The following is a 12904-nucleotide window of genomic DNA, read 5'->3' as shown; positions in this document are numbered from 1 at the left end:
TTTGAAAGAAGACGATGCATGTAACAGGCAGAACTTGACACAGCGTCTCAGAACATCTGCAATCAACACACCCAGAGTACCATTCACATCATATATGGACGTGGAAATACCAAACGTAGATATGTGATGTCAGAGTGAGAATGCAGTAGATACACACTCCCTTCTGCGTTGTGATACAGTTCACAGGTGTAGTTCAGTGGAATAGAATAGAATAATGCTTTATTGTCTACCTTATGCATGCAGAAGGCAGAAATTTGTCTTTGACTTGCAAAACAACATAAAACCATAAACCATGTTCCAACACAACAACAACAACAACCCATTAAAAAAGTTTACATAAATCACAACAGAAGCAACATTACAAGACCAAATCCAGTAAATATAAAGTGCAGTGTGCTGAGGTAGTTGTTTAAAATAGTGTGTTATGTACTGATGTAGCAGGCCGGCTTACTGATTGAGATGGTTGAGATGGTTTATGGGGACAACGGGGTTTAACGGGGACAAATGATTTTTTGTAGATGTTTTTCATTGCACAGGGGACTCTGTACCTTTGCCCTGAGGGTAGTAACTGAAAACAGTGATGTAGAGGATGGCTGCAATCAAATAAAAGAAAATTTTCAAAAAGAAAATAGTTCCTACATCAAACTATCGGCAAGGTCTGTGGATTATCTTGAGTAACCATGTCATGATTTCTGGAAAGAGACATTGCTGTCATGTTTTTCAAATTTGTTTTTTGGCACTTTGAGCACCACAAGCTGAGTGCCATCTAGTTCCATCATATTGGAGAGAAGGCAGACATCTCTACGGCCGATATCTCCAACACTCTGCAACTCACACCAAAACAATCCAGATTAATAAATAACCTGAAAACCTGAAGTATCAGGCTCTGTTAACTTTTTCTGACCAGAGGCATCTGTGGTCAGAAGTGGTGGTTCATTGCATTTTCATTTATTTTCACAAGACACTGAATTAGTTGCCTTAAAGACCTGAGTCATTAGGCGACCTGATGACCTGCTAACAGTAATGTTGCAGTGGTGCTTAAGACTTAAGCTTTTCATTTATATGAGCAACAAACTGTGTTACTTCATATTTCTAAACTCAGTCTTGCTTCAAAGCCTGTGTACATGTAAAGAAATATCATGCAATACAGTGTAACCCATATTTGTTTATCTGCAAATTGCATAAATTAAATCATAAACTCCTTCTTACAACAAAGACGATACTCTAAGTGGAAGAGACGCACACTCACTCCCTTTCTGACTTTACTCATCTGCTCCATCCTGCTCTTTGATGTGTGTCTCACAGATTAGACCGAGCTCTGAAGTTTGACTCTTTGATTAGAGAAAATATTTACAGCGTACACAAAGAGAAAGAGACGTGTCTCAACCGCCCACACCAAAGCTGGCTTTTGAAGGGGCAGCGAGAGGAAATCCAAGAGCTGTTTGCCACCAGCAGATACAGGATGAAGGAGTAGGAGGCACCAGAGAGGAAGAGGAGGAGGATGTGAGAGTCAGAATTTGTTCAACATTTTGGTAAATCTGGTATCTTTACTGGCACAGTGACGAGCACAAAGCCTTGTGGTTTCTCAGCACAGTGCTGGTGGGCTTTGTTTTCCTCCACATTCTCATGTGTCAAGTAAAATCACTTGATTTCTGTAAATGATTCAGCTGCTGAACGCCCACGCGACTGACGCCAAAACGCATTGCCTCCTGAATATGTCAAGCTGACTGAACGTTGTGATATGAAAATACTTTTTTTAAGGTGCTGAAAGCAGTGCATACAAGTCCAATTACAAACCCTGAGGCAAAGTCAGACCTAGTGTTTCTTTTTTTAATAAAAACTCCTTTGCCTTCTGGTCCACAGCTGTCTGCCACTAATGTTAAACAAACCGCTGGTTTTGGGACAAATTGCATTGTTTGCAGAAAAGATGTCTGGAAGAAGAAGGTCCTAACATTCATAATAACATTTCACAATTTATTCTATACAGTGGCCAATGAGGGCAAACATGCTACAACAGCCCAGCACATTTCCATTAGGACAAACATGCTGCAGCTTTAGAAACTATGTCAACTCAAAAACGCATGCTAAAATCCAAAACAAATAAAACAATGGAAAAACGCTGCAAATGAAAAACCTGCTGTAGAAAGTCAAAACAAATTAATGAACAGCAAACACGGTTCAAATATAGAAACAATGCAAAATCAAAACCACACAGACCCCCAAAACACGCTGCATATGCAGCCAACGCTCGGTAGATCACTGAGTGGAACCATAGGTTTTTAATAATAACTAGATACCAGACACCAAGATGGCGCCTGTTTATTCCAATGGAGCTGCTCAAGTTTTATAGCTTGCAGGTTTACTTCCAGGGTATGCAGCCCACTGAAAATGTGAAATAGTGTCTCTCCTGCTGGGCCTGCCTGCCTGTTACATTGTGATGACGTCACAGATTTAAATTGCTTTTCTCAACTTGAGGAAAGTTTGACAAATGTAAAACTACCATGGCTCAAAAAATTCAGAATAGAAACATTCATAATTTGACTTTGTTTACAGTTCGAGGTGTCAACACTTATGTTGAGGTGTCTCTCTTACAATGGTGGCATATTGGGAAAATGCTTTTTGGGCTGCAGGGGATTTTTTTCGCTGCAATCACGAGTGGCCACTGTGAAAATTTGCTGCAAGGCTGATCTGCTTTCCTGTGGGCCTGAGTGGGACAGCTTGATTTTTGACCTGAGAGAAGGACCAGACAAGACCAAAGGATTTCTGAAACGAAGGGAAAAGTGGAATAAAAAGATGAAATAAAAAGATAAATGTTACTTTTTACATTTGGCCTCAATCTTTAACAAGAGTGGTTCCCAACTGGTGGGTTGCAGTCCAAAAGTGGGTCACGGATCCATTCTGAATGGACCGCAAGTGACTCACAAATGTGTCAAGTTTGTAAAAAAACACATTTTATTTTTAAGTACTATAACTTTCCAGCCCAGAGCTTTTATTGTGATGTGCTGTTTCCTGCTTTAGAATGAGTGACTAACTGACAACTACAGACTACAGACTACAGACAGAGAAAGCACACTAGCCCAACAACATGGCCAAACACAAGTATGACACTGAATGTGTTGGACCTTGAACTGGACCCTGAGGCAGGACCAGTTGGGAACCACTGTTTTACATAAAAGAGCCACTGGTCTAAATAGCTAGCATTAGCATAATGCTACTTACGCTCCCATTTGAGGCGTGGAGAACTTCTGTTGTGTTGACTGGATATTGTTACAACCCTGCCCTTAGGCTGCAACAATGATGGGAGACGAGATGAATTTACAAAAAGTTAAAAGCTTATTTATTTACATAATAATGATGAATCACCGAATAAACATGACAGTCAATAATCAGTCATGTCTGCGTGTGTGGGTGTGTGGATATGTCTGTAGACAAAGCAAAAGAACAGCAGCTGTGCTGTGAGGGAAGAGAAGTCTGATGGAAGGTGATGAGCTTTATATCATGAAGCAAACCAGATCCTCTGCCTTAACCCACATCCTGTGACAAAAGAGAAAGGCCAGGAAAACAGGCACACCTAGTGGAGCAGAGGGGTTGTCACAATGCAATGTTTTTCTCTTGCATTTGTGCGTTTCTGACTTTGCATCATTTCTGTATTTGCACCATGTTTACTGTTAATGTATTTATTTTGGCTTTTCTTTTTTTTTTTTTAAATTGGCATTGTTTCCGAAGCTGCAGCAAATGGCAATGTTTTGGGCCATTATAGTGCCTTTGCCCTTTCTGGCCATCATAATTCTATAGCACAGAGGGGGAAGAACAAAAAGTATTAAGTACAAAAAAAGCATAGACCATAACTACTAAATTATTATGGCATTAAATCGAAAGTATAACAAGACCAAAAGTTTACAGCCATGTAAGCAGCTGTGAGGCAGTACTTAGGCTCAGTGGTGCTTGAAGCTAAATGCTAACGTCAGCATGCTAACATGCTCGTAATGTGCATCCATTTGCTAATTAGCATAAAACACAGTACGGCTGATGAAGCCAAATATTGGAGAAATTAACATTTTGACCTCACGATGGCGCTAAAGATGAAAAGTAGAGGGTTCACCAAAGCTGCTACAATTCATCCTGAGGGGAACACAACTGCATGTACCAAATTTAATAGCTATTCATCCAACAGAGTGCTCATGGGAAGATGTTTCTTTGTAGGCCGATGCGGAAAGTTAGCTTTGCTGTGGTTACCTTGACAAAAAAGCCAGTGGGAAATAAGTTCCATGGCAAAGAAACATTTATGACACTTAAACGTTTTCTTCAGCAAGATAATCTTCACAAATGAACACCACTTTTATGACTTTTGAAACCCAAATGCAATTGCCAGAGAAAAGCTATCATTACACTATAAACAAACTACTCATAGTTGCATGACATGATAATGCTCTGTAGTCTCATTCAGCCACTTGTTAGCAACCCCCTTTTTTAAGACGTAAAAGCTTCAAAATTCATGAGTGAGGTATGTGCTGATGTGTTTTATGTTGTAGAACAAAACATGAAAGTCTCTTAAGCTTGTGTTAACCACAGACCGTATTTCAGGCATCTAACCAAAACCCACTGACTTTAAGAAGAGGGAGTCGAGTGCTAAAATGCTAACTCATTTGTGGGTTTTGGGACTCATGGGTCACTCTATAGCTGTTGAGATATTTCTGTGGTCCAACCGACTCACAGATCCAAAATTTTACATTAGAGGCAAGAGAAACTTAAATAGTCCAAATGAGGTTATGGATTTTATGCGTAATTGTAAATTCATCCAGTTAAACGACACAGTTTTTTCCCCAATATAGTCATCACTCTCAAACTTCTCTACGCCTGCAGCAGCAGCAGCTGCCATCAAGAGAGTCTGGTATCTGATTCTTTAATAAAGTGTCTCTGATGTTTATGTCTCTATGTCAGAGAGAGAATGTGGTGTGAGCCCAAACATCATTAGAAACAGAAAGGTGAAGACAGACAGCTAAGTTTTCCTGAGTTTTTCCACAGCTTACATTAGAAGAGCTCCTGCAGTTTTCTCTGCGCTGACCGTGCTGAGTGGGGACAGCTGCGAGAGTCGTAATCACCGTCGATGGATAGCAGCGCTTTTCCCAAGCTAATGCTGCGTCAGCCCACAATGGTCAGTGTGGGATTGGCTTGAGTGTGAGCATATTTGGGATTGTGCACATTAGCTGTCATGTTAATTTGGAAGTCAGGTACAGTAGAGGGAACAAAAATATATTAGACTGTACAGCACAGTTAAATGTTCCTTCATAAAAGTGTCCCAGAGGCCAGGACCTGATTCTGTCATAATTCAACATTTGGACTTTGGATAAAACCAAACAGCTTTTCTCATTCAGCCCATGTCAGACTGAGATCTGTTATTCTCAGCTGACTTTACACTGATTGAGCTGTTTTAATGATAAAGAATACATTAAGTCATCGGCATAGAGCGGAGGAGGGGTGTCCTATTTCACGTAATGGTGACCCAGAGGTGTACAATCAGATTTTACTCTCTAACAGGAAATCTTCCAACACAAGGAGTGAGGATTTTAAATCATTGTAAAAGCAGCAAAGTCCTAAAGAAAAATATTTTCATTACAATCTCCATGTCTAACATAAAGTAACAGAAAAAAAACAAGGCCAAGTTCTTCTTCTGCATGCTTAATGTCAGACCCCAGTCCACATGTAAGAGGAGTGTGCTGTCGCTACGTCACCAGCCAACTTGATGCTCAAGTAACAAAGCACCACATGTGAAAAACTAAACAAACAACTGAGCAACACAAGCTGACCAGCTGGAAGAAATGACTTAATTTCAGCAGGATGGATCACATCAGGGGGTTTACGTCTCATCAGGGTAATTTAAATCACCCAGCTAGTGTTGCTGACTAGTTTTTGAGACAGAGTCCTCCCACAGGTGGCGGCAATAAATAGGCAGAGCATTAATTAGTCAACAAGATGCATCTGGTGCAAGATCAGGGGTGAATGTTTAAAAAGGAGCATGTTGGCATCCCCACATAAAGGAAAGGATCTGTACACATCAGAAACCAATTCATGTCACTTCCTTTATGTTAGTAAATCTAAGAGAGCATTTAAGATGCATGTTTGTATGTTTAAATGTACTTTTCATAACCATAACAATTCATTTTAAGTATTTTAAGTACCTTAAACATGACTTGTGTAATCTCAAAACACACCACCTTCACTTGCCCCATGGTTTTTATACAGTAGGTGCACTTTGTCATACAACAGTTCTGTCTCTGTACTGGGGAGAATTAAAACATGGAGGCATTAAGAGATCAAGTTCCAGTAACATGTCAAGCTTAAATAGGGGTACACGGTTAAGCAGGTTCTATCAATCAGGGCTGTAATCACCTATTTAACATTGGGAGGGGCTGTATTCAATCTGTAGCTTCTGTGACCCAATCATTGAGGGCGGTATGGGGAGGAACTTTTAGAAACTTAACAGCTAAACAGACAACGAACGAAGTCTTGATCACTGAGTGCCATTTTAGGAAGCCAGCATGTGACTGAGGGCAGGAAACATGCAGACACTATGACATGACCTATTATACTAGGATTTTTATCATGACATTTTTTACGACTGACTAACCCTTCACAAAAACATTCAACACTAATATAGTCCATGTAGCAATCATATTAAATTTGGACACTTGTATATTAGGCTACTGACTTCTTATAGCCACTTTTATGTAGTCTTTATGTTGTCATATATATGTGAATGCACATTTTTATGTATGTGTCATAGCGCTATGGTGAAACAAAAGGAAAATGTCCACATTGTGGACAATAAAGTTTTCACATTTGTATTTTTAATTGTATTTTTCCACTTTGTAGTACATTTGAAGGACAGTGCAGTGTTTGACACTGATGGTACCAAACCACAGCAGCTGAACAACAGCTTCTGGTGGCGTACCACAACACCACTTGGACTAACAACATAGAGAACTGCAGTACACCATAACATTAGAACTCGTAGTAATAACAATGCCAGTGTGTTAAGTATATAAATGATTATAATTTATGTGCTAATGATTATTTCAGACTGTGGTGCATGGTTTCCTAGCACTGCATTTTTTTTTCTTTATCAGGGTTCCTACAGTTCATGGCAAGTTGGACTTAAAGACTTTTTTTTTTTTTTTTTACAATAACCAAAACTAAAGGAAAAAAACAGAACTGACATCTGTTGTTTTGGTTTGGTAACAATTCAGCCCAAATGTTTAATGTAACATAAAATATGACTTTGTCTTATAGCGGAGACATGGATAGAACAGAAATATGAAATACCTGCCATTTGTTGGGAAGTTTTCTTAGTGATTTTGCCTCTCAGTTAGCTAGTTTGGTTTTACAGTAGACACACAGTGCAGAGTTTAGTTTTGTTTCAGCCTGAATCCCAAACTTTGGTCATTTGTTGTTTGCTCCAGTCCATCTTCTCTTTGCCCCTCGCTATTTTCTCTCTTGTCCATCATTTTATAGTCGGTGCTATTAAATCACGTCCTCTGTTTTGATAACAGGTGCATGATTTTGATGCATAAATCTCATGTCCACAGCCTAAGAACGTTGTGCCGCAGTTATAATCATACGTGCCAAACAGGGTGCAGCGGAAATTATGTGGATTAAACAAAGCTCTGATGCAGATAATTTGCATTGATGATTTTCAGTTTCAGTCCTAAATGCAACGTCAAAACAAAAAACTTTTTCTAAAATCCTACGGCCCATGTCTGAGCATTTTTAATACTTTACAAGATTGATTTAGGTCATTAAGACCTAATTTTTAGATTTATCAATGTAAATACTTTAAAGCAGCTGTGCGGAACTTTACGTTTTCGTTGATTATAGCGCCCCCTTTGGTCGAAGCGGTATGACACCCACAGCCTGGTGTCGTAAAATCTCGACTGCAACCGGCAATTACTGCATGCATTTGTTTTGGAGAGCGAGAGGAAAATCATAAATGTTCTGGTGTAGCTCTGAACTTCTTATAAACTGAGGACAACTGCCTGCTGTATATTTGTGTTCATGGTCACAGTCACAGATAATTTTGTGGCGTTTGTTGTAACGTTACTAGACAAAAGCGGTTCACATCAGCTAACGTTACATTTAGCTTGCTTATAACTTCCATGTTGTCATATATTGAAGTGAAACAATGTCTAACAAATTGCGGTATATTCTCTAAATAAAAACAAAAATTACAAACCTGTCGATTAGGAAAAGGACCAACTTGGGATCAGTTTTAAAACCTTTCAAATCTCTCAGCTCTCTCCACTTGGTGAATGCCCGACCGAGGTTTACACACGTTTGGGCTCGAGCCCGATCACTGTTTAGCCTTCGTCTGTTCTTCTGTTCTTTTAGATGGTGCTCCTTCTTTATCCGCCATGACATCGAAAGTACAACCAAGTCCTCATAGATACATCTGGTAAAACTGTTATGTGTTCAGCAATGCCTGTTGCGTACCGCTTACTCGAAGAACACTCTCTGTAAACACGGCTCTTCTTCTTCTCTCAATTTATTGGCGGATCGCAAACAACTTCCAGGTGCATACCACCACCTACTGTACAAGAGACTACTCCCAGCTACACGTCATTTAGCCTGTTTCTTAAATCCTACTCGTAAACACGGCTCCTTCTTCTTCTGTGGTTTAATGGCTGCGGGCCGCTGCGGGCGTGCAGACTTACTTCTGCCTCCATATGCCGTATTCTGGTTTGCTGACTTCCGCTATGTCCGACCCGAGTCAGGCTACGCTAAATAGCCATATAGAGAAAGGCTTTTTTGTCGCTGTTGGGTTCAAATAAATATGCGGATCTTCAAGGGGGGGTGATACGAACTAGAGACAGTTTTATAAATGGTAAAAAGTTCCGCACAGCTGCTTTAAGGATCTGTGGGAATCCTGTTTATATTTTTTATCAGCATTTTGGGGGTTGGGTAAATTTGAATATGATTATATATTATTGTAACCACTGCCTTGCTACAAATCAAACACTTAGTATTATTTTAAACCTGTTTTAGAGAGGCTGTTGCCTGGCTGTTGGTTCAACGAGAACCTTCATTTTTCACAAAATTAAAATAGAACGTTCACACCCTCTCACCACCCTGATCATTTTCATACGGTCCCTAAACACTGTCACACCTAATGTCTTGGATGGATGACTTTTTTATTAATGATTTTTTCATGTTCCCAGTAAGATCTAGGACACATTTTACATATTGAATATTTAGCTGATTCCTATTCTTGTCCTGATGTCCTGATCTTGTTGCAACAGATGTGTCTTGTCGATTAATTACTTCAGTGTCTTTTTATTGCTCCCACCTGTGTGTGGTCTGACACTCAGCATGCTGAAGGGCCTGAGACATCAGTATGCACTAAAAAGGTTTATTTTTTTCAGTTGCCTTTTTCTGTTTTTAAAGTCCAAGCCAAACAGGTTATTTTACCAGTTAGACATTGTCAAACTACATGAACATCTATGAAACACAATTTTCGCTGCTTATTTTGAGTGCAGATTGAAGAGAAATTCAAATTACAGTAGCTCCCTCCACAAATTTGAGAGTCTTAACGATGCCTGTTAAACATCTTTCCAGTACGAACAGCGTCGGCCCATAAACACACATTTTAAAACACACACATGCCTCCTTGTTCACCTTGTGGCAGGCTGTTCTAGTGGTGCTGACAGGGGAGACAAGGGCTCCCATTGACACAGTCGCCCTCCTCCCCGAAGGACCAGATGTTCAGAGTTAGCGGGCAGTTTGAAAATGACACACTCATTCTTGCGCCATTTTGGATTTCCCACTTTGCTCCTGATGGATGAGTTGAAGAGGTGAAGAAAGATAGAAGTTCAGTCAGGAGTTAGTTTGCATGGAGGATGAAGAAAAGTCCAGGATGAAGACAAAAGGTGTCTCCACCATCAACACCAAATAAAGCCATGTGTAGGCAAAAAATGCACAGACTGAACGGACCATCGCAGCCCTTCTGCATCACATCACACGCAAACACACTGAATACTGACTGCACAGTATGTAAAAGTTGCAAGATGTCGTCTCAAAAGAGACAATAAACAGAAGTGTTTCATTCTCTCACAGAAATGGGACAAGGTCAGCAGGAGACGCAGAGCAGCTGTAAACAATCCTCCGCTACTCGCTGATGGGTTTCAGATGATTATGAGTAAGAGGGGTTATGCTCCGTGTCTGCATGAGGCTAATACCTTCTGTAAGAGTCATAGCCACTTTATACATCAGACTGTTGATTGATAAAGAACAATAAAATAAGTACTATGCATTTTGGGAAATACATTTTTTCTTTTCAAAGAGTTAGATGGAGAGATTACAATATGACTGAGGGGCTGGAGCCAGGCGATTAGCTTAGCATAGGCTGCTTTTACGTCATATCACTTGGATCATAATTATGAGCAGCCACTTAGCAAAACCTGTTCACGTCAGCCTCCTAGTTTTAATTCCAAGCTGGAGATGTCAGGAATTTCTAACAGCAAAATTAAACTAATGCTATCGATATGGCCAACTTAAAGTACACAAAAAAAGCTTAGTAGTCACACACATCCAAAAACCATCTAAAGCAGGTGCTGGACCCAAAAAAGACAGCAATAAAAAAGACGTGAAGAACAGCATTAGCTCAAAACATCTCTCATGGATGTGCTAATAAATTGCACTTAGAGGCCCAGACACATCAAACCGACTTCAGCGGCTACTAGTGGCAACAAGGGCCTCTGCTGTGTCACCGCATGTGCTGTGTTTTGGCCAAAACAAGTTGACGATGCATAACCACCACCGCCCCACCCGGCATGGTTTTGGCAAGGTGCTGGAAACATCAATAAGTCCAAACTGGTAGAAAAAGGTTTCTGCATACTCACATCTGTGCAGTGCACTTCATTGTTGAGCTTCGGTCTATCAGAGCATACATAAGGCAACAGTGGATGGGCAGGTGAAAGTAACCAATCTCAGTGTCATCATTGGCTGTATGCAACACACCTGTGCACTACCCTGGTGGTGGAAGCTCCACCTCCTGGGAGTACTGAATGGCAAAATGAGAGGCAAGTGGTTTTTGTGCCTAAACCTAACCAGACCTTAACCACAGGGCATCATGATGATTTCGGAACAACGGGACTTCGGAACAATGGGTTTAATATGGTCGGACCAGTGGGCTGTCGGACCAATGGGCAGTTCCTGGCAGATGCTCACCAACGGTCCAACTTTGACCGACAGCCGACCTTACGGGAGCTACTGTGTGCAAAGCTAACTTATAGTAGTAGCCTAAAAGTTTGAAGTTTTGGGAAATACACGTGTTTGCTTTCATGTCAAGAGTTAGAAGATTGTACTTGACTCAATATGAATCACAAACCTTGTGAGCAGTTTGATGCAGGAACTATTTCCTTCTCCAGTAAATACACCAGCCAACCATATGACTGCACAGAAGGAAGCATACCATTGCACTTAAGTTGAAGCTACGCGACACTTGACTGCTTTTGGTCAAGAAGTAATTGCAGAACGTGACTCTTTCTTATTGAAGATTATTGTAATTGTCCTTCATTGAACATAGTTTGAATATAGATCAAACAAAATTGACAGCAACATGTTAGCTAGCTTAGAAGGTGTTGGCATTTAGCTGTTTAGGCTAGCTGTTGTCTCCAGCCTTTATGTTAGCTAAGCTAACGGGCTCCTGGTTGGATCTACTCATCCAACTCTGAAAAAGAACGTAGACAAGCATATATGACCGAATCAGGTAGATTATTTAAGACCGTTAAGGACTCAAACCAGAGACTGTTATACCAACAATATTTAGTATTTTTAATTCATAGCATAAAATACATTTTGATTCAACTGAGGTGCAACAAAAGTTTAAACATGAATTCAAATGAAACCATATTAAACTAACAGCAATAACGTAATTAAATAATTGATTGATGTGATTAATCGACTAAACAAACAAGAAAACCAAACAATGGGAGGACCATGCTGCACCATGAGGGAGGCTGAGGGAGGGCTATGCAAAGAACAATGAAAAAAGTATGCAAATCACAAATTATGTAGGCAAACTATGGATTAAACATGCAAATTAGTCAGTATAGGTCAAAATAATCCACAACACTCATAATTCAAACCACACAAAGCACAAAAAGGTTTGCTGCCCTCACACAACAAAATAAATGGCCCAGGAAATAAATGAACTAAAGGTGCAATAAAATCAACTAACTGTGGGAAAAACAGTGGTTGGCTCCTCCATTTAGGCGTTTTAACTAAAATAAACAAAAGCAAATTGATTTAACAGAAAAAAATTAAACATTTCAAAAAATATATAATGTTTTTTAAAAATGATATACATTGTAAAATAAGAGGAAAGGCATCCCTGTCAGTCAGAGGCTTGCAGGTGATTGGATTCTAAATTTACAAGGACCTAAGTTAACCTTTGAATAAAATAAATAAAATTTGTTTTATTAAAAATTGTATTGTTTGGCATACCTGGCATGCTTTGGCAACCACTCCAAGGTTTTACCTCAAACAGACCGACCCTAGTCAAACATTTTTATCCATTATTTTAAAAGATTTTTTTAAAGAATCTTTATCTCAATGAACTAACAACTATTTTATCTCTTAACAATCATGGTTTTAAAATATGTTTTATCAAACAAAAACCCTACCAAATTAAGCAGCAAACAATTGCAGGCCTCAGCTCTCCTCTCAGGTGTGTGTCTCGGAGCAAGCAGGAAGGCCCAGGTGTGCTCCCCTCCCACTTGCCTGGGTCCTAGTGCTGGGCCTGTTGCTGTTCCCTGCTGCACATATTGTCAGTAATGTTTAACTAATTAAGTCCATTAATTAGATCAAACTTTGTGGTTGCTGTTTAAGTTATTAATGAGGTCCATAAAAT

The sequence above is a fragment of the Epinephelus lanceolatus genome, chromosome 10, assembly GCF_041903045.1.
Source record: "Epinephelus lanceolatus isolate andai-2023 chromosome 10, ASM4190304v1, whole genome shotgun sequence".
Classification (NCBI taxonomy): domain Eukaryota; kingdom Metazoa; phylum Chordata; class Actinopteri; order Perciformes; family Serranidae; genus Epinephelus; species Epinephelus lanceolatus.
Note: the sequence above shows the minus strand (reverse complement) of the source record.